The 27,271-nt window shown below is 41.8% G+C and overlaps 2 long non-coding RNA genes across 4 annotated transcripts in view; both read right to left on the bottom strand.

The window, feature by feature from the left end:
* LOC140702314 (uncharacterized) overlaps positions 1-27,271 on the bottom strand; it is a 147,371-nt gene that overhangs the window by 96,849 nt on the left and 23,251 nt on the right. For 2 of the 3 annotated variants that reach the window (XR_013545327.1, XR_013545325.1), the window contains exon 2: positions 9,028-9,133. This is a non-coding gene — a long non-coding RNA (uncharacterized LOC140702314). Of the gene's footprint in view, positions 1-2,618; positions 4,704-9,027; positions 9,134-27,271 lie in introns of those variants that run through there. The other variant, XR_013545324.1, reaches the window with a different exon arrangement.
* LOC144589287 (uncharacterized) lies at positions 21,431-26,624 on the bottom strand. Its single transcript, XR_013545328.1, has 2 exons — positions 25,993-26,624; positions 21,431-22,848 (listed from the first exon to the last, which is right to left on the bottom strand). It is a non-coding gene; the product is annotated as an uncharacterized LOC144589287 (long non-coding RNA).

The raw sequence follows: 27,271 nt of genomic DNA, 5'->3' as shown, positions 1-27,271 counted from the left end.
CAGGCAAGTTTCGGTTGGTATACTTCTTTATTATTACATGGAGAATTGTGGCAAAGGCATATGAGGCAGGCAGCCAAAAAGGCTTCTTTGTAATCGGCAATTTCCAGTTTAATGAGCAGGATGACTAATTCACACCGTCGGTTTCCAAGATAAGCTTTACAAACAATGCTGATGAACAAGCATTAAGCCAAAATTTCTCAGAATACATATTTCTACAAAACATCCTTTATATTCTTGTTGTTCAGTGCCTCAAGTCACTTCCAACTCTTAGCAACTATAATAGGGTTTTTAAGATATGTAAGTGAAGTTCAAGGAATGGTTTACGGCCACCAGCTCCCCGCCACCAGTGGGTTTCCATGACTATCTAGGGATCTGAACTCATGTCCTACTCCAGTGCTGCATCTACAACACCATGCTGGCTTTCGGTCCTTTTTTCTTTTTTCCTTTGCTAGAAACAGAAGGCCACTCATCCCCATTTTTTGGTGGCAGCTTCCTCCTCTTCCACGATTAGGACCTTGAGCAACTCTAGATAGAGGGCACTGCAGAAGAAACAAAATGACTGCTAGGCTGACCACAGGCTTGTTGCGCTTAACACTTGCCACGGCAGTGCAAAAAAACAACATCATTTGAGGGGGAGGAGGAGAGGAAGGAAATGAAACCTGTACTAGGACTACAGCTAATGTTGATCCCCACTTCTGAACAACTGCTGGAAAATGGCTTTTTCCTTAGGAGAAATTTGGTGAAATACCCCACTTCGCACATTTCTCTTCCCATAAGTAGGCTGGAGAGTTTTGAGAAACTGGTTGTGCACAATTGTATCTTTCCTGCCAGAAATGGAAGTTTGCTGGACTTTCTCCTTCCTGTACCAAAACACATTGGCTGAATTTGGGTAGCATGGTTTTAACCTGATGTGTGTGGGGTCTCTCCCTCCCTCCCTCTCTCTCTGAGACCATTTGTTATTTTGCCTCAGGCAGCAAAACATCTTAAGCCAACCTTGACAAACAGCTCTCTTTCACTGTTGAGGACACATTACGAAAGGGGGTTTGGGACCCACAGAGGACAGATTTGATTGTTACAATTGAATGTGTCTGGTATTCTATGCCACCTACAAAAATGTTGCAAACTTGTGTGTGTGTGTGTGTGTGTGTGTGTGTGTGTGTGTGTGTGTGTGTGTGTGTGTGTGTGTGTGTGTGTGTGTGTGTGTGTGTGTGTGTGTGTGTCTGTGTCTGTGTCTGTGTCTGTGTCTGTGTCTGTGTCTGTGTTCTATGCAATCAAGTCAGAACTGACTTATACCAGCATTAACAGGGCATTCAAGGTAAGTGAGCTATTTAAGGAGAGCTTTCAACCAGTTCCACACCCTCAATGAATGTTTAGACTGTAACTGTAGCCCTTCTCTTGCCAGCATGGCCCATTATCAAGGATGTTGAGAAGTGTAGTACAACATCCAGGGAATCTGGGCTGGGAAAAACTGGAGCCAGTCCTGAGAGGAGCATGTTGGTCTTTGAGGTTGCAGAGACACCTCTGACTTGCTTTGTCTTAGTCTTAGATTCATGACCGTAACAATGATTGACATAGAAGACTATTAGGGTGTATGTTAGAACTAATGGTGATACTGGGGTCATCATTACATTTAATGGCATATCTTGGGCCAAGAGACCTATTTAGCTGTCTGTTTTTGGAGAGTCAAACAGCAACTGGATTATAGAACACTTACCAACACTACAAAACGGATCTTGCTTAACATATCTCAGGCACCAATATAGGAAAAGGCCAATGTAGTATCATGATTAAAGTTGTGGGGTGGAGGTGCTGCTATGCACTGCAGTCACTCCTAAGTGTTCCACCCGATGGTCACATGGAAATGCACTAATAGATCCAACCGAGTTAGATTTCTGCAGTTTGGCCCTGGACCTCATGTAATTTGAAACCATAGTTTTCAGAGTTTTCTAATTTTGCAAGGAGGCTACAGAAAAATATGAATATATATATGATAGTCTCCCCCCAATTCATACTTCCTATGTATAGATTGTTTGTTAAGTTTCCCCCCTGCTTTAAGAATATTTGGTTATTCAATAAACAATTCATTTAAAACAAAAATGGCTGTGGAGCCTCATGAGCAACAAGCGTTAAGCCAAAATTTTTCAGAATACATATTTCTAGGAAACATCCTTTTTATTCTTGTTGGTCAGTGGCTCAAGCCACTTCCAATTCAGAGCAACTATAATAGGGTTTTTAAGGTATACCACTGATATTCAAAGAATGGTTTATGACTACCAACTTTCTCCACCCCCCCACCCCACCCCCAGTGAGTTTTCATGGCTATTTGGCCATCTGCTTTTATCTCTGAGTCTCTCTCTCTCTCTCTCTCTTTAATTGCAAAAGGTTTCACAAGACTATTTTGTTAGATGCACAGAAGAAACAGTAAACATAGATAATGTATATGTAGACACAGAGAAGATGGTGGTGGGGTTATTGCAGGATGAGATAGAAATATCAAAAAACAGGCACAAAAAGAGTGAAACATGATAATCCTGGAATAAATAACGGTCATAATATGACCAAGGTAACTGGTCACAATCCTAATAGTTTTGAGGATTTTTTTTAAAGGAACATCTATGTTTTATCTTCTAGGTTTTCTGGACTGGTATTAATTGTTTACTGAGAGCTAACTCTGGCCTTATTTGGTGCTCTTGCAGGACGGCGAGATCCGAAAACAGAAGAGGGCTCCTGAATGCCATGTCCAGTACCAGCAGCAAAAGAAGCAAGAAGAGCCTTTTGCATGCAGCCATCCAATGTCCTTGGAAAAAATGCCAACACGCAGTTCCACAATGTCTCCTTTTTTTCTCCCTACTAGTTTGCACGTGATACTTCTCTTTGTATTTAACCTTTGGGAAATAGCTGATGGGGAACCTTTAGATCATTCCATTTACAGGCTTCAAAATAATCCCTGAAGTACACGACAATCAAAGATTTATAGCCGTCTGAAAGGCACCCGAGTTTCTTTCCAATTAGGTTTAGTCACTGAGTGACAAGGAGCAGCAATCTCAAGTTATTGCAAAGTAAGCAAGAGATAAAAATGAATGGAGAAAACCATACCCTCTCTAAAACTGCCACCATAGCCATCAATGGCTACATACATCTCCAGTCACTGACTGTATTTTAAGAAGATAGTAAGCATGCAATTCAAAAGGCCTTTCTTCAGTTTATGGGGATATGGGATCATAATATTGGTACTCAATAAGAAGCATTACTTCTTGCTATAGTCAGAAGTGCATGCATGCACACACATGGGAACGTATATTCTATATCTCTTAGAGGAATTGCAGGGGAATAACTAAAAATCTATAATTTAACCTAAAAAGCTACAATTTAGAAACCCATACAAATCTGACCTCTTATGATAGCGCCCAATAATGTCTCCTATGGTACACCCTGGCACGCATCTGTTGCTCTACTACAACAACAACAACAACCACCACCACCACCACCACCACCACCACAGAACTAGAAGGGACCCTCTGGATCATCGAGTCCAGCCTCCATCAAGGAGGCACTGTGGGGGATTGAACTCCTCACCTCTGGATCCGCAGTCAAAGACCTAAACCCCTGAGCTATCAAGCAGTTCAACATTATAATGGCCAAACTCTTACTGAGAACCCTGTGCATTTAAGGGCAAGGGTGCAGTCATGTTTTCCTGTTTTGCTTGCAATCCATCACACCAGGCATACAACTCATCATGAGACCAGTAGTAGATAGAGGAGACCGAAAAGGCAGAACTATTTGCCTAATGCACCTTATGTGATTCCATAAAACGATAAGATTCTGGCTTTTGTACAGCAAAATAATGTTGTTTCAACACAACATTAGATATATCTCTGCAACTTTAAACAAATACACTCTCAAAATAGTTTGGGCCCCCCCAAAAAAGACAATAAAAACATCTGGTGTTGATGATCCTCGCTGAAGCAATGCAGACACAGATGACCTACCAGCTTTCACTTTAACTGCAAAGATTCCTTAAAGATTAAACATTTGTTTTTCATACTATAAGGTTTCTGACCTGTACAAGCTGTGAATTAGGTTGCTTTTGCTCTGTGATTGGTCACTGTGAGTTAAGCATGGGATTCATTTGCACGTCAACTGCACAGATACAATGCTTTGAAAAACTATGTTTAGAGGGTATTATTTTATCAATGCTTGAATTATGAAATGGGCTGTCATCTGTTTCTGCTCTAAGTAGATGGGTTATCACCTCTATTTGCCAAAAATGATTCTATCTATGGAAAGTTTTTTTTTATTGTTTGAGTCGCACAGAAATTAAACAGAAAGACAATGGAAGGAAACTATTCTGCTTCAAGGAGTGTTTACACACTGCTTATATAGAACCCTCCTTTTTTTTTGCAAACTGAAATTTCAGCAATGTATATAGAAGAGCTTTCCAAAGCTGAATTCACATCTTTATAATTGCCTGAGTTGAGTCTCTTAGCATTGAGAAAACCTATATAATGTTTCCAATTCCATCACAACAATCAAAAGAGTGTCTCACCTTTGTATTCAAAAGCATTGCCCAGTTATGAAAGAAATCAAATTGATTACATCACTTACCTGCCAGAGTGTTTAGTTCTGGGCACCATATTCTTAGAAAGTCATTGATAAACTGGACTTGAGCAGCCAGGATGGCATTGGATCTGGAAAACCAGGTCCTATAAAGAACAATTTTTGCAAGCAGGTTATGTTCAGCCTAGAGAATAGAAGATTCATGCAAGGCAAGGCAGTGGCCACATGTTTGAAAGGTTGCCATTCAGAAGATTGAACTGCTTTGTTCTCCTTTGCTTTGGAGAACAGGAAATGAGCAGAAACTGTAGGGAAACAAATGTCATTTGAATGTTAGGAGAAATGTCATAATGTTCAGAACTGACAGTAGAACAGGTTGCCTCAGGAGGTTAAGGGCTCTCCCTCACTGGAGGTCTTTAAGCATAGGCTGTATTGTCAACCACCATTAATACTGGTATTAATCCTGCATTGCAGGATGTTGTCTTAGGTGACTCTTGTTGATGCCATGAACTAGCAGCCTTCAGAAGGTCCTGTCATAAACAATCCTGCCCAGATATTGCAAACTCAAGGCAACAACTTCTTTTATAGAGTCCATGCATCTCATATTTGGTCCTCCTCCTCTCCTGTTGACTTAAATTTTTCTCAGCATTACTGTTTTGTCATGTGTGGGAATGATAACATTCCCACAGAAGGCAAGGACTCTTCTATCCCTATGGTAATCCTAGTCCAAGTATCCTGATGTGGAAAAAAAGCCTTATTGGATTCCTGCTACAACAGGGCTAGGGAACTGGAATTGAAAGAGGTATATATGCAAGCTTGAAAGCCATCTTACAAACAACAATCAGACTTTGCCCTCCTTCACCACTTCCCACCTTGAGATTTGCCTGTCCACCTGGAGATCAACAAAACAGAGCAATTCCCTGAGATGTCAGCCAGTGTCATGAGATGAGGCAGCCTTCCTGCCCGGTCTACACAGAACATGAATTCTCAGATTGGGAGCAGATAAAGCAGAACAGAAGTAGCTCACTGTTTCAAGGTAAGGACCTTCTAGCTCCAAACAACCTGTGAACAGAGCTCTGCTGGTTTCAGAAATCACTTCTGCAAGCATCCATATTTGCCTGTTCCCAGAATGTCCTCATCTGCTTCTGTGTTAGCTGTAAAATTTCCCCATTAATACCAGCACATGCATCAGATCATCAAAACTGCTACTGTAATGTTCAGAGGACATATGGTTATAGTTTTTTAATAGTTGGACCTCATCTGAACATCCCAATAACAATTTTAAATATTATTTAAATATTTATCTTTCTGGAAAACAATGCAGTTGCATAAATTTGCTCTACATTAAATCCAGTCTGACGGGCAACCTTTAACAAACAATTGGCTTTGCACAGGAAGAAAATAAATCCTGTCTTCGGGATACTGCTTGAAGAAGATTGACAGCAATAAGGTACCATTTAGTTATTAGGTGAGCAAAACCTAAAGGTCACTTCCCAGTTGCAATCAGGTTGACCTTTCTTCCTGACAGTTGACTCCAGTTAGATAGTCAAAAACTTAAGTCCAAATACTCTGTCTAAATCAGGATCAATTAACTGGTACTTTATATAGTCTGAAAGTTTAACCTCTAGGAATGGCACTCAGATAAACTTTAGTTTTGCCTTTAACAATCTTTGCAGGCAACAAAAGGCAGGCACGTAACTTATTAGGAAGAGATTTCTGTCAGCTCGGTGCTATCAGATCTGATCTGGCTAAAAAAACAGCAATAACCTGTCCTTGATATCTTAGATATAATTGGCATTAATTCATTATTACACAGAGATGGTTGCACAGGTCAAACTCTACTTTAATTGGTTGCAGGTTGTTTGGGCTGTTTGGCTGTGTTCTTAAGGTTTTTCTTCCTAACGTTTCACCAGTCTCTGTGGCCAGCATCTTCAGAGGACAGGAGTCAGAACTCTGTCTGTGCTCTGGGGCAGTTTGTGGGATAGTAGAGTATTTATAGCTATGGGATCAGCTTTTGTCCTTTTCAGGAGATTGGATGATTATGGTGTTTTTTGTTGTGGGTGTATTGTTGTGATAAGGGGGAGAGTTGATCTGTCACTGTGATTGATGGGCATCATTATCTAATCTTTTGTGTGCAGTGATCACCGGTCCTTGTGGTTGGGTAGACTTCGTTGACCTTTTTCAGGCTGTATGTTTCAGTGCTGGAAGCCAGGCTTTGTTGAGATTTAGACTTCCTTTTTTGTTGTTGTTGAAGCTCTGCTGGTGTTTGTGGATTTCAATGGCTTCCCTGTGCAGTCTAACATAATGATTGCTGGTGTTGTCCAGTACTTCAGTATTTTCAAAGAGAATTTCATGTCCAGCTTGTTTCAGGGCATGTTCAGCTACTGTTTGTTTTAGTCTGTAGTGTCTCTCATGTTATTTGATTCTGGTGTGGATGCCGCATTTTGTAGTTCCAATATATACCTGGCCACAACTGCAAGGTATCCGGTACACTCCTACAGTGGTGAGGGGGTCTCTTTTGTCCTTTGCTGACCGTAATATTTGTTGTATTTTTGTGGTGGGCTTGAATACTGTTTGTAGGTTGTGTTTTTTCATAAGTTCCCTCATGTGGTCCATGGCCCCTTTGATGTATGGCACAAATACTTTATTTGTGGGTAGCTGTTTTTCAAACAACACCAAACTGAAGAGAATACAATTGATGGTTTGGAATAAGTGCTAAAACAATGTTTATAATTACAAGAATGATTCTAAGCAAACTTTGGGCTTCCTTCTTCTTCTAGTGTGGCTATTAAATTGAACTTGAACTTTCATTCCCCTTTTAGATTAATCACAGCTTGAAACATTGTCCAAACCCAAGCAAACTGGGTAATTTTAAATAATCAATAATTTTAACTGTCCTTTCTTGGAATATGCTAGCTTGGGTTATGAAGCTGTTTGATTTCAGCAAGTCATAATTAAAGTCAACAATATTTTAGGGGTGGATTTGATACTAACTGTAGTTCTCTAAAATGTAAATTGCTACTTCTTCACAGCTATGCCGAAGGAATATACTAGTGAGGTAGCATGCGGGTTCAAGTCCTATTGCATCTTGTTCTCATAATTCTGTGGTTTAGTGTTACATCTGAATTCTTCAATGTGAATTATTTCACAGACAGGCCCCACATAGCCCTATATGATATGCAAAGGCTTTCCGTTTCCCTTCCTGCATCTTATTGTTCTTTCACTTTCGCTTGAAAAGTTCAAATGCAACAGCAATTGGCCATTTTTCCTTCTGAATAACCTGAAAAGATGAAGCTGCACAGCTGCTAATGACCAGTCTCTCCGTAGGAATCTGTATTACAGAGGAAAGCTCCAAAGGTACACATTTCACAAGGTGCACATTTCTTCCAGATGTTTGCCCTAAGCAGTGAAATCTATGCAAAGGAAAGCAATCCTTTCCAGGGCATAGGATAAAAGGAAACGATATTATATTGCTAATCATCCCCTATTACTTTTCCTTTAATCATCTTCCCCACCTCAACCCCACTCAGACATACTCAGAAAGCCTGCACTGACTTCACATTGGGGGGGGGGTTTCAGCTTAAAATGATCAAGAACTGCACTGCCTTTAATGTATTTCAACTCCAGATATTATACAAGATCTGAGATACTATACAAGAGCTTTGTTAAGGGCGGGGATGTAAAACTGCATCTCGCTGCTTCATATCTGTACTCTAACATTAAAATAATTGCCACCACAATCAGAGGGGTGAGCTGGGAATCCTTACTTTAAGAGGCTTTGTTGCTAAGGTCGATGGGATTAACCTCTCAAGCAGCAGCTCGTTTCAAAGCCCAGTTTCACAGTATGATCCCAGCTCAGGATTCGGGCAACGGCAAAAAGCTTAACATAGGAGCTTTTCCATCGGTAAGGACTCCTATTATTTCATCTTATTAAAGTTGTGTCCTATGTAGGTGCAGCATGCATTCCATGCTCTCCTGCAAGGTTTGGCAGGGTTTAAGTAGTGATTTTTAAACAGACACACACACACACACCCAGCATCCAGGGTCTTGTGCGCACCTGGACTTGTCTCCTTATCCTTGATGCATGGAATGGTGTGGTCAGAAGGGAGATTTTACTTGGGTTCCACATGAACAGAAAGTCCCCTGCAGCTGAAAACCATGTCAAAATGGGATTCTCAGGTCACAATGAGCTTCCCACTCCCAGTCAGTTGAGTCTACTCACAGCTCTGTTGGATTCATGTGGAGGCAATATTTACTGAGGACAATAAATGCTACAAATGAATATGAAAGAAAGGAGGAAAAGGAAAAAAACTCACAGGGAATATCCAAAATACTCCTTAGCCTTTTCCCCTAGGCTGCACAAGACTGAATTAACCTCAAGGTAGCAAAATCCAACCCCAACAGGTGCCCAGATTTCACTTTTACCTGGAGTATCAGTGCCATTGTTTGCGAGAGATCCTCTAACTACGTTACCTTCAGCTACTGCCGCCGCCGCCCAGGAGCTGCCCGCCAGGAGTTCCTCCTTCCCCCCATCATCACTGGAACTATCCATTCCCTTCTGCTGATGCGGTTGTTAGTCCTGAAGAAAGTGGATGTGTCTTAGTCTCAGCTTCTGCCAGTTCATGCCAGCAAATAATTATGCCGGAAATAATTTATATTTTTAAACAAACAAACAAATAAACAACCTTAGAACTGCAGAGCTGGAAGGGACCCTGTGGGTACAGCTCTTGTCAAGGAGGCAGAGATGGGGGGGAACTGAACTCCTAACCTCTGGCTCTATAATCAGATAACTAAGCCACTGAGCTATCCAACAGTTCCCCTCATGGGAATATCACTTTTCTTGAAGACTTGGCAACATATACATACCAGCATGGACACAAACACAGACGAAACAGGGGCATCCCACAAAGAGCATGGGAAATTTGGCTTCTGACCTGTTTTGGACAAAGATCACACGAGGGTGCCTGTGCAGCATCCTACACACACAACCGATTGAAGCTTAACCATAATCATTAACGGACGCATTTAACTTGCTTAGGCTGCAATCCTAGACCCACTCCTCTAGGAACAGGTCTACTGACTTCCTCCTGAGTTGCGGCAAAATTTCAATGTGGCAGCTGTAAGTGGGGCACAAATCTAGGACACAATACTGTGTCTTATCTTTTCATATGCTCAAATACATTTCTAGTCATTTGCTTTTTAAAAGCTGTTACTGGTTCAATTAAAATAATAATGGACATTTCACTTTTCAAAAAACATTAATAACAAGATCTTATCAAAAACAGGTAACTAAGGAGTGAGGGATCCGACGATCACTGGATGAAGTTTTGTACATAGTCATTCATAAGTGCTCCACTGTTCTGTCCCATCTCTGAATTAATCTGGAGTTATTTCATTTAAAAACATATATGAACATTTGTATTTCCAAAGATTGAATTTTGAAGATCTGTAAATATGTTTCCTCTCAAAGGTACACTGTTCTAAAACATTTTGTTCTCATATATGCATTTTCTACAGATTTTTCTATATTGGGGGGGGGGGGCAGAGAATGGCACTGCAATATTCAGAGATGCATGGAAATCTAAAAATAGCTGTGCACTGATCCATACATGACTTTAGGATGTTCTAATCGGGCCAGAGTGGCACTGGAATGGTATACTGTGAATTGGATTTCACAAATAAAAACATTCTTCAAGTATCTGCATTTAATAAGAGCGGAAGTGTTCATTTAATGTGTAAGCATTGTGTATTCTCACTTACAAGTGGCAGTAGTATAAATTCATTATATGCAAATGGCTTTTATTTCATGCGCTGGCTATCAGCCTGGAGAGCATTTCATTTAGAAGAGCACAATTTGAAAGCTCTTGAAGTAATCAAGGGCCCTAAATACCCAGTCAGCCTATCAGCTCATGAATTACTCATTCACATCCCTCAAACAATATCTGCAAATGAAGTCTACAATGCCTGTGTGCGTAGTCCCATGCCCCAATCCACTTTATTTCCTCTCACTTCTTTCTTTAAAACTTTGAGCATCAAATGAACAAAACTCATAAAATTTACTTCTGTGGGTTGCAAATCCCACAACCCTCAGGTGGCTGAAGATTTGGCAGGTTCCAGTGGAAGCACTTCCAAGATATATATACATAAAAATAAGCACACAATTCCACAGCCATTTGAAATCTTCACCAAAGTACAAGAGGGTATGATTTATAAGTTTTAAGTCAGGTTTTAGGATGCAATAAGATAAGAACCTTTCATTTACAGCTGAAATGAAAGAACCAAGTTTGTTTTCATGTCAGTTTCACATGTACTCAATATTTAATCATCAAGTGTGGAAAGCACACTTGCTAAACCACTCGGGCTCATCAATGTCTCAGTATGAAACATCGAGACTCTGTGAGATTCCTCACTGCAAGCAGAGTATGAAACAAATGTTTCTCCTCCCCCCCACAACTCTCTGTGATTTGTGCAAAATGCCAATCAGAGGAGCAAAGGGCAGATACACAACAAGCACAGGAGGACCGGCTGAATACTAAAGATGATGCACAGAACCCATCCAGTTCTTGAAGCAACCAGACATCCGAGCAATTTGCACAATTCAAGCAACTGCATGAATGGCAGGGTTTGACTCAAAAAACTGCAGTCCCACAACTCTGCGGAGAGCACCAAAAACTTCCCCATTATTCTGCCCAGTGAGAAGGAAAATTCCTCGCACTGCAGAATCCATCTTTTGTCATGCTGCTAATCAGAAGTTTAAACACTCAGCCTACAGTTCGATGTACACTTACTTGACAGCAAGCACCAATCAAGTCAATGGGACTGACATGAGTAAATAAATATTAGATTCTGCTGAACAATGAAAGAAAGATCAGATAATATTTGGAAGTTAGACTATTTCATTTGATAATAATAAACTTTTAGCTGCAAAGCTGGAAGGGACTCCAGGGATCATCAAGTCCAGCTCCTCTCAAGGAGACACAGTGGGGAACTGAGCTCCCCATCTCAGACTCTGCAGACAAAGACCTAAGCCACTGAGCTATCCAGCAGATTTGTATTTTGGGATTGTAATATTGTTATCTCTATGAATCAAGCCACTAATAGTTCTCAAATATTCACATATTGCGAATGGGTATGGATATATACAGTCATACATTACCCATGATGGGTGCTGGCAACTGGGTCAACACAAATGAAGAGAGAAAGGCTTTTTCACATTGTCCACCTTCTCTCTGAGGTTTCTGCTTCTCCACTGAATTGGGACCCTGCTGGCTGCTGCTGGAAGCTCTCAGCTGATCAGGACCAGCTTTTCTTCCCACCCCAATAACTTCACCTTCGTGGGAGGCCGAGGATAAAAAAAAAGCCAAGCTTGTTGTTTGGTTTATCGCTTGGAGGGGGTGGAAATGGACAGGAGAACAGAGACCTTGGGTGAGAGATCAGGTTCGGTGGCACCACCCACCGTGGGAGTGCAGGTTGAGCATGCTAGAGATTGCCTCCAGAATCCCTGTGTGAGAAGCAGGTTCCAAAGGGATGGTCTGGATGGTGCCTAGCTGAGAGTGGGGCACCTGGAGTGTCTTGAGGTGGGCGGGGGGATGATGGTGACCAGAGAAATACCCTTCCCCTTTCTGTGTTCCATGCAGTTCTCTGTGCCTTCCCCTGTAATGGTTGCTATGCTTGCTGGGAAATGCTGTTACCTTCACCTGCTGCACTTTTACACTTGCACTGATCCTGTACCTATATGGTGCATGTATCTGGGTGAATCTCAGAAAAAGGGAGGGAAGTAGATGCTCCTATTTATGTTACACCAGGCAGAGGAAGATATGGTGCTGGGGGACCCACATGCCAGGTGAGGGGGAGGCAGGTTAGATTTTTGAAATCTACCCCATGTTTCAGTCCTTCCCTTCCCCATCCCTCAAGTTCCAGGTTGTCCTTGTCAGCCCACTCTCCAGTCTGCTGGTACAGCTGCTAGATACCAGGTCAGTCCATAATAAAACAGGCACCGTCCATGATTTGATTGTGGATGAAGAAGCTGATCTGGCGAGTATTATTGAGATTTGGGTAGATGAGCTGGGTGGGGTGGCCCTGTCTCAGCTCTGCCCCCCCCCCCGGATATTTGATCAGGCATCAGCCGAGACAGGAGGGCTGGGGAAAGGGAAGGAGTTGCCGTCACCCATAAGATTTCTCACGCCTGGCCCCAATTTGGAGGTCTTGTACCTTGTGCTGGGCCAAAGAGACAGAACTGGAGCGCTGCTGGTGCGCCACTCACCCCACTGCCCAGCAGCCTCGTTGTCTGAGCTAGCCAAGGTAATTTTGAGGGTGGTGCTGGATAAGCCCAGAACTGTTCTTCTGGGGGACTTCAACATCCACACCAAGGCTCTCCTGACAGGTTCTGCTTGGGATTTCATGGCTGCCATGAAACTGTCTCAATCCATTGTGGGCCTAACACCTGTGGCAGATGATTCTCTGGAGTTTGATTTTAATTTTTTTTTTGCCACTAGGAGAATAAAGGATGATCTTTAGGGTGTGGTGTAACGCTATTATCACGATTAGATCATTTCCTCGTAAAGTTTGATTTGATGGCAGCAGACCCTCAGACGTGGGGGACTTATTAGAATGGTCTACCCTCAGACGTTTACGGAACCCCAAAAATTCCTGAATGCTCTGGGAGAGTTTCCAGCTGATAGGGCTTGTGATTCAGTTGAGACCTTGTTCTCACAGTGGAATGGTGAGATGAAAAAGGTAGCCAGTCCAATTGCCCCCAAACACCCATTCCAGTTTAGCAACACTTGTAATTCTGGTTTACACAAAAATCAATGGGTGATGAAACAAGCCGGATGACAGGTGGGGCACACCTGGAAGTGGAAACTAGTGAGGACTAGACCAAGGGGGGAGATGGTAGTGGATGATACGTTCTTTCCCCTCAAACAAAATGCCTCTATACTGTCTACATTTTGGGGCCCCTTTCAAGAGCCCTTCATGTAAGCGAACTAATATGGACTGCTAGGTCCTAATACAATTCCATCCATGGACTCAAAGTTAGAGAAGCCAAGAAAGAAACTTCATCACCATTTATCCCAACTCAAGCCCATCTAGCAGGCTAGCTTTATACATACCTATTTAGCTGTTTTCAACGAAACAGTGACATTTAAATAATGGAGATGATATTATACGCTGCCACATTAATTCTGATTCATGGCAATGCCTTCCAGTGTTTCCTAGGTATAAAATTGTTAGAAATGGTTTCCCATTCCCTTCTTCTGGAGGCACTCTGGGCTGGTGCAGCTTGCTCAAAGCCACATAGGCTGGCTTTTCTCCCAGGAGGCTCGGAGGGGAGTCAATCTCTGGCACCACAGCCAGATGCCTAACTAAATGCTTAGGCAGTGGGATACATATGTCTTTAATGTATAACCCAAATATTAATGGAAAACCATCCCCACTGGCCAATCATACTTCCTCTTGCACACAATGATGTGTTTAAAGAGCTATAGTTACAATAACTAGCAGTGTGTCTCAAGGACTCTGCCCCACTAAACACAGTGGCACGTATATAGAAGTAAACACGCCTTGTGTTGGAAAGATAGCAGTACCAGTCAATACCAGCCTAATGCCCCAAATGTAGTGACCAGAAGAACTGCGAGCAAAATTCAGTGCCTAACTATAGTATCTTTGGCAAGGAAGGCATCATTTTTTGAAGTTGGAGGAACTTTTGAGAAAGTATGAAATTTTCCAACAGAACTAAGTTTTGAAAGTTCAAAAACTGGCTTTTCTTTTTCTTTTTGGCAGACCAGATTAATACAACCCCCCTAGCATAGCTATATAGTGAAAGCTAATTCAGCAAAACATATATAGTGATTTGGAAGAACAGCAACGTTTTAATCAGTTTTAGTCTTAATAGCTGGTGTTGTTGTCCAGCAAAAGCTTAGATATAGATCAGAGAGATGAGCTCTGTTTGATGAAGTGCCAGTCCTGCCATTAAGCAAAATGAGGTGACAATCTCAGGCAGCAAATTTTGGGTGTCATGAGACAGCAATTTCTTAGTTATTTAAGTTGGTGTTAGGACATTTTTGCTGACAGGCCTGGGGAGTGGTGCTGGATTTTTTCAGGTACCAAAATATTTTCTCTGGCTTTCGATAGTATAGACCTGGATTTAATCTGTGGTGGGGTATATGCCTTTTAGTCTCAGGAAGGATCTTGGTGCAGTCTCGCTTATACCATCAGTTTTATTAAGCTTCGAGTTTATTAAGAAACTCTTTGTTGAGGACTATGCATCCCTATGTGGCTACAAAAGATGTCAAACCAGTTTACATACATGTCTCTTCTTCCTTGGACCTCACACAGATCTATAGATTTGTTTTTATCATTTTTATTGCACACTTGCTGCCAGATTGTTATGCCTACCTGATCAGATGTGATTCTTTGTGGAAAGAACAAATAAAAGTTCTCACTGCCATGTTGCAGCCCAATCACTCAGCTGCAATTCTTGGCAGCAACCAGAAAACAGTATATTTAAATCAGTCCTCACTGTATGATCTCAAGAGTACAAGTGATCTGAGGTACACTTTCTCACTTAGGGTGAAGATACAGTAGTGGAAGGAAGCGAGCTAGATAGTGTGGGCTGCTTTTGAATGGTTGAGCTTGATAAGCATGATCTAATCAAGCCCTCCCATTTATATGGAAATTGCAGCCCATCTTTGCCTCCTCTTAAAGGGCACCACAGTGGATTGACTGTGGGTGGTTTCTTAACCATCCCATTAAGGCAAGGCAATTAAAAGAGTTTTAATTGATGCATCACATCAGTGATGGTCTGCTACCATCTTTTAAAAATTCACTTCTTCTGCTCCTCTGCTACAGAGCGGAGGAAGTGATTAATTTGCCAAAATGCTGAAGTGGCTAGCTTAATAAACCACATCACACTATTGGCAAATTCAAACTGTAAGGCTTGCTTTGGATTGGTTCTAGCAACCACACATGATCTAAACCAGAGCAATCCTATCCGCCCCAAAAGAGTAGAAGTACCTGACAGGGGCTCAGAAAGATACAAATAGGACCACTCAGGGAATGGGCTGCTTTGCTCCAACAAAGATGTCATCTGAGTGCTGTCTTTATGACTGAACCAGCCCACACCTGTTGTGGATCAAACAGTGGGCTAAATGCTTGTGTAGTCAGTCTCTAAGCCAAGTACACAGATGGTGTCATTTTGACAGCATTTTCAAGTAAACCAGCCCAGATAACATTTTCCTGATTTTTCCCAATCCAAGATATCCCAGGCAGCCTCTCACCAGGGGCAAGGGCACCAGGACCCAGTCCCCCATGCAGAGTATCAAGTCCAAAGGCACTCACTGTTCAGTTGGTCATGACCAAGCGGAGGCAGGAGCAACGGGCTGGGAGAATGGATCCAGAGCAAGACACCAAGATACTGAAGGCAAGTGCACGGCCCAAGGCAGGAACAGAAGCAGGTGCAGAAACACTGGAGTCAAGATGCAGAGATGTATGGACTGAGGAACAGCAAGTCAGTAAACACAGCCAAAGACCTTTGTTGCTGAGGCAAGTTCTGGGAGGGGGGACCTTCCTTCCCAATTTCCAGGTGAGCCTCGTGAGTGGCCCAGCAGCTGCTACACAGGCCAGGGCCTGAGCCTGAAAACACCAAGCTATTCCTGGGCCAGGATGGCCCCAATCCTGCAGCTGCCAGGGCAGTAAGGGCTAGATCCTGATATGATTAATATGTAGAGTGAAAGCATTGTCCCTAAAATGGCCTGTTTTTCTGAATCCTGTGACACTTTTCTTCGCTCAGATGGTATCCACAAAAATGCATATATTAAGGAAAGCAATATCCAAAGTACATTTTTTAGGGAAAACTGCCTTCGGAAATAAACATGAATATTTGTCTTGTTTGTAAATGTATAAATAAACTGGATGGAAATGACTAGTAGTGTGATATATGCAAAAGTAGCCTGAAAATAGAAATTAGATGTTTTCCCTTGGCTACATAGCCTACGGAGTCCATACGTAAGATGGAAATAGTGGTGATCTGTTTTGGAATGTGTCTTGATTTGGTCAAGAATGATTTGTGTCCCAACAAAATTGATTTTTATATCAGATCTGAGTCCATTTGTAAATACAGACTATCAGTTTCCTACTGATTTGCACAGGGGGAAAAAGCTGTAACTTTTCTATTTTATCATTGGTGTATATGAATTTTGGAAATGTGATAGACTTTAAAGAAATGAGTAAATCTGTCAAGATTTCAGACAGCTAGATTGTGGGATTTGAATATTGGGTATATTTCAGTTTGGTTTAAAAAAATCTTAGTGGACTGAAATGATTTGTAAGTTTACTTCGCTGTATCCTGGAGCAAAATTTAAATCTATTCAAATCACAGTGAATTGGGCTTCAACTTAAGCCAACACAGAACCCAATTAAAAATTATTGATGCAAACCTTACTTAATTTTTTCAGGTGAAATTGAAAATTTTTGAGCATTCCACCACCACCACCACCCCAACACACACCTTTTAGGACCTTTTTTTACTGGAAAAAATGACATTTTGTGTAACATTGTATTTTGTAGGATGACATTTGTTATCTTGTTTTCTTTGGTCAAGGTAACAGAAACTGAAAAAGCTGAGGGACTAGAAACAGTAGCCATGGAAGAGATTTAAGAGTCAAGCTCACATTAACTTCCTTAGATTAAAAATAAGAATTACATTTTCAGCCTAGATGTGGTAGAGGACAGTATGGCCACAACGCAGCATGCCTCCTTCATGCCCTCTTCACTTTCAAGCCTATGTTGAACCTCTACAGACCCTTCTTGCAGCTGATTTACTACTTTGAACCAGATATGAGAGAATATTTCATCAAAAAGGTAAACAGAGCCATTTGCTCAGTCACACACACACGCGCCAAGATTAATTATAGGAAACAAGTGTCTTTGAGAGTGGAGATTAATCTAAACAATGAATGGGTTGTAACTGAACAAGCAGTTCAACTCTCTGCAGGTTTTTAAAAAGAAAAGGAGCGTCAGATTTTGAAAAGAAGTCCAAGTAATACCTTTTTAGAAAAGCTTTATGGAAGGTTCTGAAAATTGTCCTGTCAGACTAAAGTAGCTCTCAAAATGTACAGTCTTTTCTCAATTCACAGGAAACAGGCCATAACTTGGCTATCCAAACAATGCCTAAAGTTTGTCTGCTTTTCTCATGTACCAGCTCCCTCCTGGATGGTTTATTTTTATGCCCAGTATTGGCAAACTCTTGTTTGCCTGATTTTGTAGCCGGTCTCCAAGCCAGAATCAGAACCAATGGTTTAAAATTTAAGTTTCAATTTGCCATACTTGTTAGGAAAGTGGTGGGAGACACCAAGCCTTAGAAGTCAACCCACCAGCTGTCCAGCCAGCTCAGGCCCCCTCACCTGCCCCAACGGATCCTTTCTATCATCTCTTTCTGTGCCTAGTTTTGGGTTCCCCTTTGTCTCGTATTCAAATTCACAAGGAATTGAGACAAAATATGCCTCTTGAACTCTGTGTCCTGACAAAGTCCTGTGCTTAGAGATGGGCACAAGTTGGAAAAATGATGGTACATTTTGATTCATGATTCATCAGGGTTGATGAATCACAAACAACAAATTTACATTTTTTTCCTGACAAATCAATGACTTGATTTGTCAATTCATTTTGGTTTTAAAACCCTATAAAATGACCAAGAGACACTAAAACTGCAAAGAAGCTCTGTCTGGTTCTCTTCTAATAAGCCTCCAAGTTTGGTGGTGACTCAGTTTCAAATGTCCAAGTTATACACCCACAAAGCAGTTCCCCCCAGGAAAGTGCCCTTTAGCAACTGGCTTGGGGAAAACCCAATCTTCACCAAACTTGGAGGGATTGTAGAGAAGACTCAGGGGACGCTTCTGTGCAATTCTGGTGTCTTTGTGTTCCTGGGGAGGGGCATTTTATAGGCCAATGAATCAACAAATAAAGAATTGCTAAAAACTCATTGATTCATATTCATTGGGGATGAATTCAGATGAATAAGAATCAACAAATTAGCAATTTTTGAAGAATTTTGCAATTTGTTTTTAATTCATGCCCCTCTTTACTTGTGTTGTGTTTAAATATACCTTCTTTCGTGCATTTCTACAGCAACCTGCTCTTGCCTTCTTTGTGCACGGTCATTTTTTTCTAGAATAAGTCAGGATTTCCACATAGCAACTGTTCAGTTACAGAGCTCCACCCTTTGAAATGTGCATGTGTGCACACACACCCTTCTCTATCAGGTCCATCCCAAATCACATCTAAACTTTATACAAAGAGTTTTGTGAATTTCTATCTGCCTGATATAGAGGACAAGGATATAGGGAAGTGACAGGAACCATAGGTTATTGTGTCCCTACAGTTATGAAAGCTTGAATTTCTTTGGGGTTGAGGACAGATGAAAGGAAGTGTTGACAGAAGGAGAAATGGAAGGAGAATTGGAAGGGAGTTTGGACAGACAGATGAATATGACAGTAAGAGAATGTGATGCTTACCAGTAAAATTGGGTGTATGTGAACCAAGGGTGTAAATCGGAACCTACTTTGTCATCACATGCTGAATGAAGAGGCATAATCCCCCCAAAAAAACAATTATTCTTATAGCTTGAGGGGAAGCCTTTTATAATCTTGCTCTCAGAGAGAAATTGCACATTTATGAGACAGAATTTGCAGCTGCACAAAACTTAAAAGAATGACAACTGCTGCCTTGTGGCATGGAGTTTTTTAAAAGTTGATGCATTAAATGGATGGTTTGCATCTTCATCATTGATCAGCCAGCTCTTTTGTGCTTGGAGAGAAAGAGAGAGAGAGAGAGCATGCGCATATGTACATGCTTAGCTTCAGAAAGGAAAACCACAGTAGAGGCATTATGGGCAAGTTGTGCAAACCAGAACAGAAGTGGGGGAAAACCAGCTCAGCATCTCATTATAATGCTGGAGCACACTGGTGAAATACCTTTATATTCCCAACACAAACAGTACGTAGGTGGATGGATGTGTGTGAATGTGGTGTGTATATCATGTTGGCTGCGTCCAGCTTTCACAGATATGTGGCTCCATCATATGTGTGTGACTGGAACATCTCTGTAATTTCCCCAAATTGTCTCTGCTCAAAACTAGTAGCCACCAGGCTGTCTAAAATTCCTGAATGAACCAAAAACTCAATTCATGTTTCTTTTGGGAAAAATTGTAAATCTCTGGTCAGTCATTTAGGTTGTCCATGTCCGTGTCTCTAGTCAATACAAAAAAACAGAGAATTTTGTTCTTCTACAAGTTCAGAGCCTGTTTCACACTATAAATCATAGTTTTCAGGGTTATTTCCCCCCATTAAACATACACACAAATGAAACAGCAAAGTGCACTGGAAATATTCAAGAGAGAGAGAAATGCAACGATAGTCATAGAGCAGTTTGTAAAATTTGTGAAGCTCAGATTCCACAGGCCCCCCTCTGTCTCTCTTTCCTTGTCACATTCTGGGTTTGGAAGATGCTGCCTGGCAGCTCACAGAGCAGCCACCACTGTAACACATGGCAGGGTTCATATGCAGCAGTGCTGAGAACCCCTCCTTCCACAGCCATAATGATTGCCTTCTTGACAATGTAAGTAAGTGAAGGACTAGCAAGAGACAGGGAGCATCTGTGTTCTACATCAAGGCTCTATCTAGCTATCTTGGGTCACATTTCTCCTTCCACTACACTTGCATATTGGTCCCATCCCCACTGGAGAAGTGAATGTGATTTATACAGTACCCAGCATTCTGAAAATTTAAGATAAGAATGGAGTTTCTAATGGGTTGGGGGTGGGGAGAGGAACCCAGGGACAGCTTTCACAAGCTCTAACTGCAAGAGAGAGTTTATAATGCCACAGAATGTCATCTGGAAAACTCACTTCCCTACTTTGATCCTTATGCTATTTTCGTTTCTGTGCAATAGAAATACTGTAAACATCACTCTAAAAGAACAATGCATTTAGAAATCAGAAGGAGACACATTTTATAGCCCTTTTAAGATGCTGTTCTTGACTTCCATGGTCAATAGAGTTCTGTTCTTTTACTGATTAAACATCCCTGAAAACCTCTAAGTCGGTCAGGGAAAAAGGCTGAGGTGAAATTTTCTCTGTGAATTCCTCAGGAAAGGTGGGGAAGGAGAACAGAGCTGGCATCCTGAAGAGGAGTTTACATTTTGCACCCTGCAGTAAAATACCCATGAAAAAGAAGAACAACCCAATGAAAAACCTTTTGCCTTTTAGGCAAGCCATTAGTTTCTTTCTCGTCCCATTCATGAACTTATTCAATTACGTATATAAATAGCCACTTTGGCCAAAAACATTCTGCATCTGTACATTACCGGATGGTGGTATGTGCAAAATACAGCTGAGGCAGAAGTCTGAATCTTGGGTTTTGGTTAAAACAAAACCATGTTTCTTGCCCTTTTTCTTCTAGAAATATTTAAAACATAAAGCCAGTGTCTTTTGCACAGGAGTGGGGACTTTAGCAAACAGGACACTCAAATTGCTGGACTATACAAGGGCAAATATCTACCCATAAATTGGAAATTTGCTTTTTAAATTAATTTAATTATGGTACTTTTATACGTAGATCCAAAATCCCCCTCCAGCAAGGTTAGTTGCAATTATAGCTACATTATTCAGCATTAACTTTTCAGTTTCCCCATTGCAACTAAATAGTCCTTCCTTCCTTCCTTCCTTCCTTCCTTCCTTCCTTCCTGCCTTCCTGCCTTCCTTCCTGCCTTCCTTCCTTCCTTCCTGCCTGCCTGCCTGCCTGCCTGCCTGCCTGCCTGCCTGCCTGCCTGTCAGTCAGTCAGTCAGTCAGTCAGTCAGTCAGTCAGTCAGTCAGTCAGTCAGTCAGTGTGCTGGAGCTCCTGGCTATGGAGCCAGGGACTAGCAGCTTAAATTCCCGTTTTACCTTCTGTGAGAGGGGTCAACAGAGATCACCCTGAGCCTAGGGGGCTGATCATTCAAAGGCTGTGCTCCAGGAACCCCTGACCCACCTCCTCATCTGGTTGGGTGGCTGAGGGAGGATGTGGAGGAGGGAAGCAGGTGCCCATGTTGGGACTGAACAGTTACATGATGAGGAGGAACTGAACAGTGTGTGCTGGCTAGTGAGCGGGGAAGCCAGCCAGGGGGTGGGGGAAGGGAATGGGTGGCACCTGTGCTGCAACAACAATAACTCAAGCCAACCTGGTGCGAAGCAATTCATACCCATCTCTACTTACAAAAGACACTCTGTTCCCTTCTACCCTAGGGTCATCTCAATGCCCACAATATAGCATGAGGCAGCAGCATTTGAGTTATGTGATATTCCTCTTCCATCATTTAATGAAGCCATGTCCCTTCAACCATAAAACTTATAATTACACTGGGAAAGCAGTGATGTTATCTTTTGTTTTCATAATCTGGAGCCTACAGGGCAAGAGGGACATCTGTGGGTCAATTACGCAGGCAGGATTGGAGTTGTATCAAGGCGTCGAGCTCAGTGGAGCAGTTCCATCTCTTCTAGGTGACAGTATCTTCTCCAGGTGTCGTCTTTTAGTCGTGTCCCCATGACCCCATGGACCAGAGCACGCCAGGCCCTCCTATCTTCCATTGCCTCCCGGAGTTGTGTCAAATTCATGTTGGTTGCTTTGATGACACTGTCCAACCATCTCGTCCTCTGTCATCCCCTTCTCCTCTTGCCGTCACACTTTCCTAACATCAAGGTCTTTTCCAAGGAGTCTTCTCTTCTCATGAGATGGCCAAAGTACTGGAGCCACCTCCTCCAGGTGTCACCTCCTCCTAAACAAAGAAGAGCCCTCAGAATCTGTGGCTTTTGCCAGTCACTCTGCCACCATTGTATGTACTGCCAGCACTGGTGAGCAAATGCTTAAGACTATGAGGCTAAAGTTCAGCTTATGGTCCATCTTGCTTGCTATTGTCTACAATGGCTGGTAGCAACTCCCCAAGACTTCAAAGGAGATCTTTTTTCAATCCTACCTAAATATCTCAAGAACCGAAGCTCCTGCCTGAGGAACGCAATACCTATGTTTTGTCATTGAACTTCAAGAAACATAGAGCTGTGCTCGGAAACATCCTTTCAGCACAAAAATGCAAATATTATTTCAGAAAGATTTCACCTCACCCTTTTCTGCCAAATTCAATTTTCTTTTTCTTCTTCCTGATTTTCCCCCAGAATATGTCAGTATTCTTGGCGTAATAGCAATGGCACAATATGTCGATTTCTTTCAGCAACACATTCAATACCATATGGCCATACATTTTTAGCCCTTAAAAAGGAGAGGAAAAAGTCAAACATGTCTCTTCAGTTGCTCAGCTTTTTATATTATGTGAAAATGTCCTCAAAGAACACTGACATCTCTCATTTTGTACTGAAGACAACCTCACTACCACAGAAGAGAATGTGTCAACTTACTTCAGCCACCGTTCATGCACTTTCTGCATGGATTTTCACTTCTGTCACTTTCCACAGAGTGACTCCACTTGATTTGGAGTTCTCATGCCAGATGGTAGACACTACAGTTATGGAGTCTCTCTGTGCCAGGAAGAATTAAGTGGAAAGGAGTGCTATGTAGTAACAACTCTTGTCAACGAGATGATTTATTTACTTATTTACTAGTCACATGTTCAGTTTCCTCTAGGAAGCTCAAGATGGTGCACGTGGTCTTCCCTCCCTTTTAAAAAAGCTCACGGCAACCCCGTGTATGCGTTAGGTTCACAGATGCTGACGAGTCAACAGTCCTAAAATGAACTGCATGGTCGAGGGCCTTGCCTAGTTCTTTCTGACGCATGACCAGGGGCCTGGTTAGACCACTTCTCTTTCCATATCCAAAGAGGACGTTTCCATTCCTGTTCAGAGGACGTTTCTCCACATAAGCAAGGATTCTAAAAAATCTGTGCTCTTGTTTGTACAGAGAGAACAAACATGCAAGCAGAGTGCTCTCCTCTGCAGATGCATCACTCATCACATGCAGAAAACAACGCTGGAGGGGACAGGTACTCCTTTCCTTGTGAGCTGGAGAGAACTAAGTAAGTAACACCCAAACAGGGCTCCATCGCCCATGATCTGGTCGAACATCTTTTAAGAGGATTGCGTCCAATGACATTTCATTAATCTATATGTGGGCAGAGACAGTTGATGGAAACCTTTCAGTAACTTTTACACACAATCAAAATTCTTACTTAGAATATCACTATTTTGTCTGTATACTAGAAATTACTGCTAAGCCCTCCATGGACAAAGATAACATTGTTTTGGATCAGCGAGTGCTTCTTTTCTAAAGCTGTTTTCAGAGTATAAATTAAGAAGTAGTAGGAAGAGCATGAGAAGATTGTATTTTCTTCTCATAGCACCTCAGTTGGTGTCCTGAGAAACAACACATCTCCGTCACATCCCTCTTTGCATCTCAGCTGATCATACATCGTTTGCTGCAGATTTTTCGTGCTGCAGAGTTTCAGGTGCAGTTTTGATTTTTCCAGTTACCTTTAAAAGGTACTCTTAGAGGTCAGTTTAGAAGCATTTTGGTTGAGCTTTCCCTCCCTCATTTTCTCTCATTCCTATCCCCTCAAAGTGTCCTGAATGCGACGAAAAAGTAACATAGTGTTGTAAGGAACAACAAACAAAAGAATAGCAACAATAACAAATTAACTGGGGGGGGGGCCTTTGAAACAATTCCTTTTCTAAAACCGTACTTTACAAACTCTGGGATAGAGTGAAAGTAGCAGTTAATTTCTAAACAAAAATAAACCAAAAAAGAATCTGTTTTGATTGTGTTTTATCATAACTGACGTATCCTTTACTTGCCTTTTCCTGGGGCAATAAGTAAAATCATTGACTGCTTTTACCACTTCAGACTTATGTTACTGGTTTAACTACAAAAGCCTTACTGATATCACTAGGACAGTTGACGGTGCATTCTTAGTTCAAAGTAAAACATTTAATGCATTAATTCATAATTAAAATGGCACACCATACACCATTCCATTCAGTCACATTTTCATGTCGATTATGAACTGTCCTCATCTTATGGGACGTGGTGGCGCTGCGGGCTAAACTGCAGAAGCCTGTGCTGCAGGGTCAGAAGACCAAGCAGTCATAAGATCAAATCCACGCGACGGAGTGAGCGCTTGTCCCAGCTCCCACCAACCTAGCGGTTTGAAAGCATGCAAATGCAAGTAGATTAATAGGGACCACCTCGGTGGGAAGGTAACAGCGGCCATGTGACCACGGAAGATTGTCTTCGTACAAAAATGCTGGCTCTATGGCTTGGAAACGGGTATGAGCACTGCCCCCTAGAGTCGAACACGACTGGACAAAAATTGTCAAGGGGAACCTTTACCTTTACCTTTTACATCTTATGGGATCACATAGTTTAAACCTTCCTATGCTATCAAAGTGCCAAAGACAGTATAGAAGACATGTCCAGGAATAAAACATCACCAGAAATTTCTCATGTTCACAAAGTAAATCTTCCAGACATCCCTCAAAGATACTGATATTGCAGACTTTACTTGATGAAAACTTCATTGATTGCAGCGGTGCCTTGGGCATGGATAACCCTCATTTTTTTTTTATCATATTATTTCAACAAAAGAAAATTGGTTCAGCACACACCTCCCTTCAAGCAATAGCAAAAGAGAGACATGAATTGAAGTGAATCCCAGGGAAGGTTACACAAGTCAATTCTAATAGTCAGGAGTTAATAGAATGGTATACACATCGGTCACCCTCACATCTGTTAGACAGTTTAAGAAGCAACTACTATACCTCTAAATTGTAAGTACATTTAAATACCACCTAATTATTATGACACATGCTTAATTTCACCTATCCCCATTTATAGACCTCTACCCTTAACACTACTATGGATGCTTGAAGGGTTTTTTAAAGGTTGTATTAATTAAGAAATTACTCAATTCACATTTTCTAGGCCACACATGGATCGAAGCATAGTTACTCTTTAGATTTCATACTTATCCTATTTTACTGTACACGTCTCTGCAGAACTATATATACAGAAACATTTATCTAGGATATAATGGCTGAAATCCTGTTCATCCAACTACTGCTGTGGAAGACTGATTATTTCATCAGCAGGGGGCAATTTTCAGAATCAGAGACTTCCCACTTCTGTCCTGTAGCTCCCTCCACTCCCATGTAATCCCTTTCATTGCATGGAAATTGTGGGAGCCACAGGACAGGAGGAGAAAGTCTTTAACTACTGAAAACCATCCCCTCTAGGTGAAGGTCTTCAGCCTTTTGTGGGCACAGTTGTGTGAACAGGGTTTCAGCCAAAGTGTACAAAGCTGAATTTTAGGGGGTGAGACTGATATAAATTATTTTTTAAACCTCCACTTTTCATGCATTTTTTTTTAAAAAAAGTAATTTGATAGTAAAATGAAATGGAACTGACTTGTGGATAAATATATGCAAAACTGATAGAGACTGCAGCCTAATTTACAGTCTTCTTTTTTCCTCCAAACATGTGTTCGATTTTTTCCGCTAATGTATGGCTCACTCTACTCCAGTAACAGAACCACCAAAAAGCCCTGCATTGATACAAAGGAAGTTGAATCAGTACAGAGACCCACAAGTGTTTATCACATTTTGTCAGCTCTTTTCTTTTGTTCAAGACTTCAAATTTCTGCCTGCTTACCTGGGAATAGGTCTCACTGAACTCAATGGAACTTATATCAGGGTGGTGATGTGTAAGATTTTGCTATAGTTGTTTTATTTTCCAGTTTATAGAGATAAATTATCACGTCACTGTCTAGAATCCTATAAAGCACAGACTAAGTGCATAACTTGATGCTGATTTCCTTTTATTCAATTTCACGATTATTGTCAACATAATTATAAACCCTGAGGGTAAACTATTACGGTTTGATTATACTCTTCCAACAAGAAAGATGCTGTTGCCAGAAACAACCATTAAAAATATAGGTATATAAAGGAATCGTGAAAGATTTCATCTCTTTGCAATAGACATGAATGCTGTCCTACTGATGCTTCCCAGCACTGATGTTCACCAAAATGCACTTGTCCCCCCCAACCCAAAATAACGAGGTGACACACAGGTTGTTTGGGTTAAACTTGGGCCACAGCTTTATTAATTATTTAAACTAATTCCCCAATTACAAGGGGTCCTAACCGTAGTGCAATCTCCTATTAGAGGCCGGAATAACCTATACCTCTGGACGATTCAAGTAGAGCAGGGCAAGCTCCTATTTCTGAATTGTGCTGTTTGTTGAATAGCACGCCTTAAGGTGCTCAGTGCTAAGGGTAACCCACCTTCTCAGCCCACCGAGTGTCGTGACCCTAAATGGGCTGCTGTTAGGCAAGTTCCCCTATATGGAACCACCTCTCCTCAGATGCCTGATTGGCTCAATCTGACAGAGAGATGGCATCATAGTCTCATCACGTGCTAACTGTGAACTCAACCCATCTCTGTCTTCGCACTACCTGCCACGGCTGGGGGCTATTTATATGCTCCAAGCCCACCACCAGAGCCGAAAATTTTGGCACAAAAGCCCCCCTTGCAGGTCCCTAAGAAGAAGGCCCAGACCCAGTTCTGACAAATGAACACTGTCCTCTCTGTATAACCCCTGCCAGTGCACTCCTATGCCCGGGTGCTGAATCATGGATCCCAGACCAGCCCTCACGGCCCGACCGACCTCACGATTTACACCACA

This window comes from Pogona vitticeps, chromosome 1, assembly GCF_051106095.1.
Source record: "Pogona vitticeps strain Pit_001003342236 chromosome 1, PviZW2.1, whole genome shotgun sequence".
Lineage (NCBI taxonomy): Eukaryota > Metazoa > Chordata > Lepidosauria > Squamata > Agamidae > Pogona > Pogona vitticeps.
The sequence above is the reverse complement of the archived record's forward strand: the minus strand, read 5'-3'. Positions and strand labels throughout refer to the sequence as shown.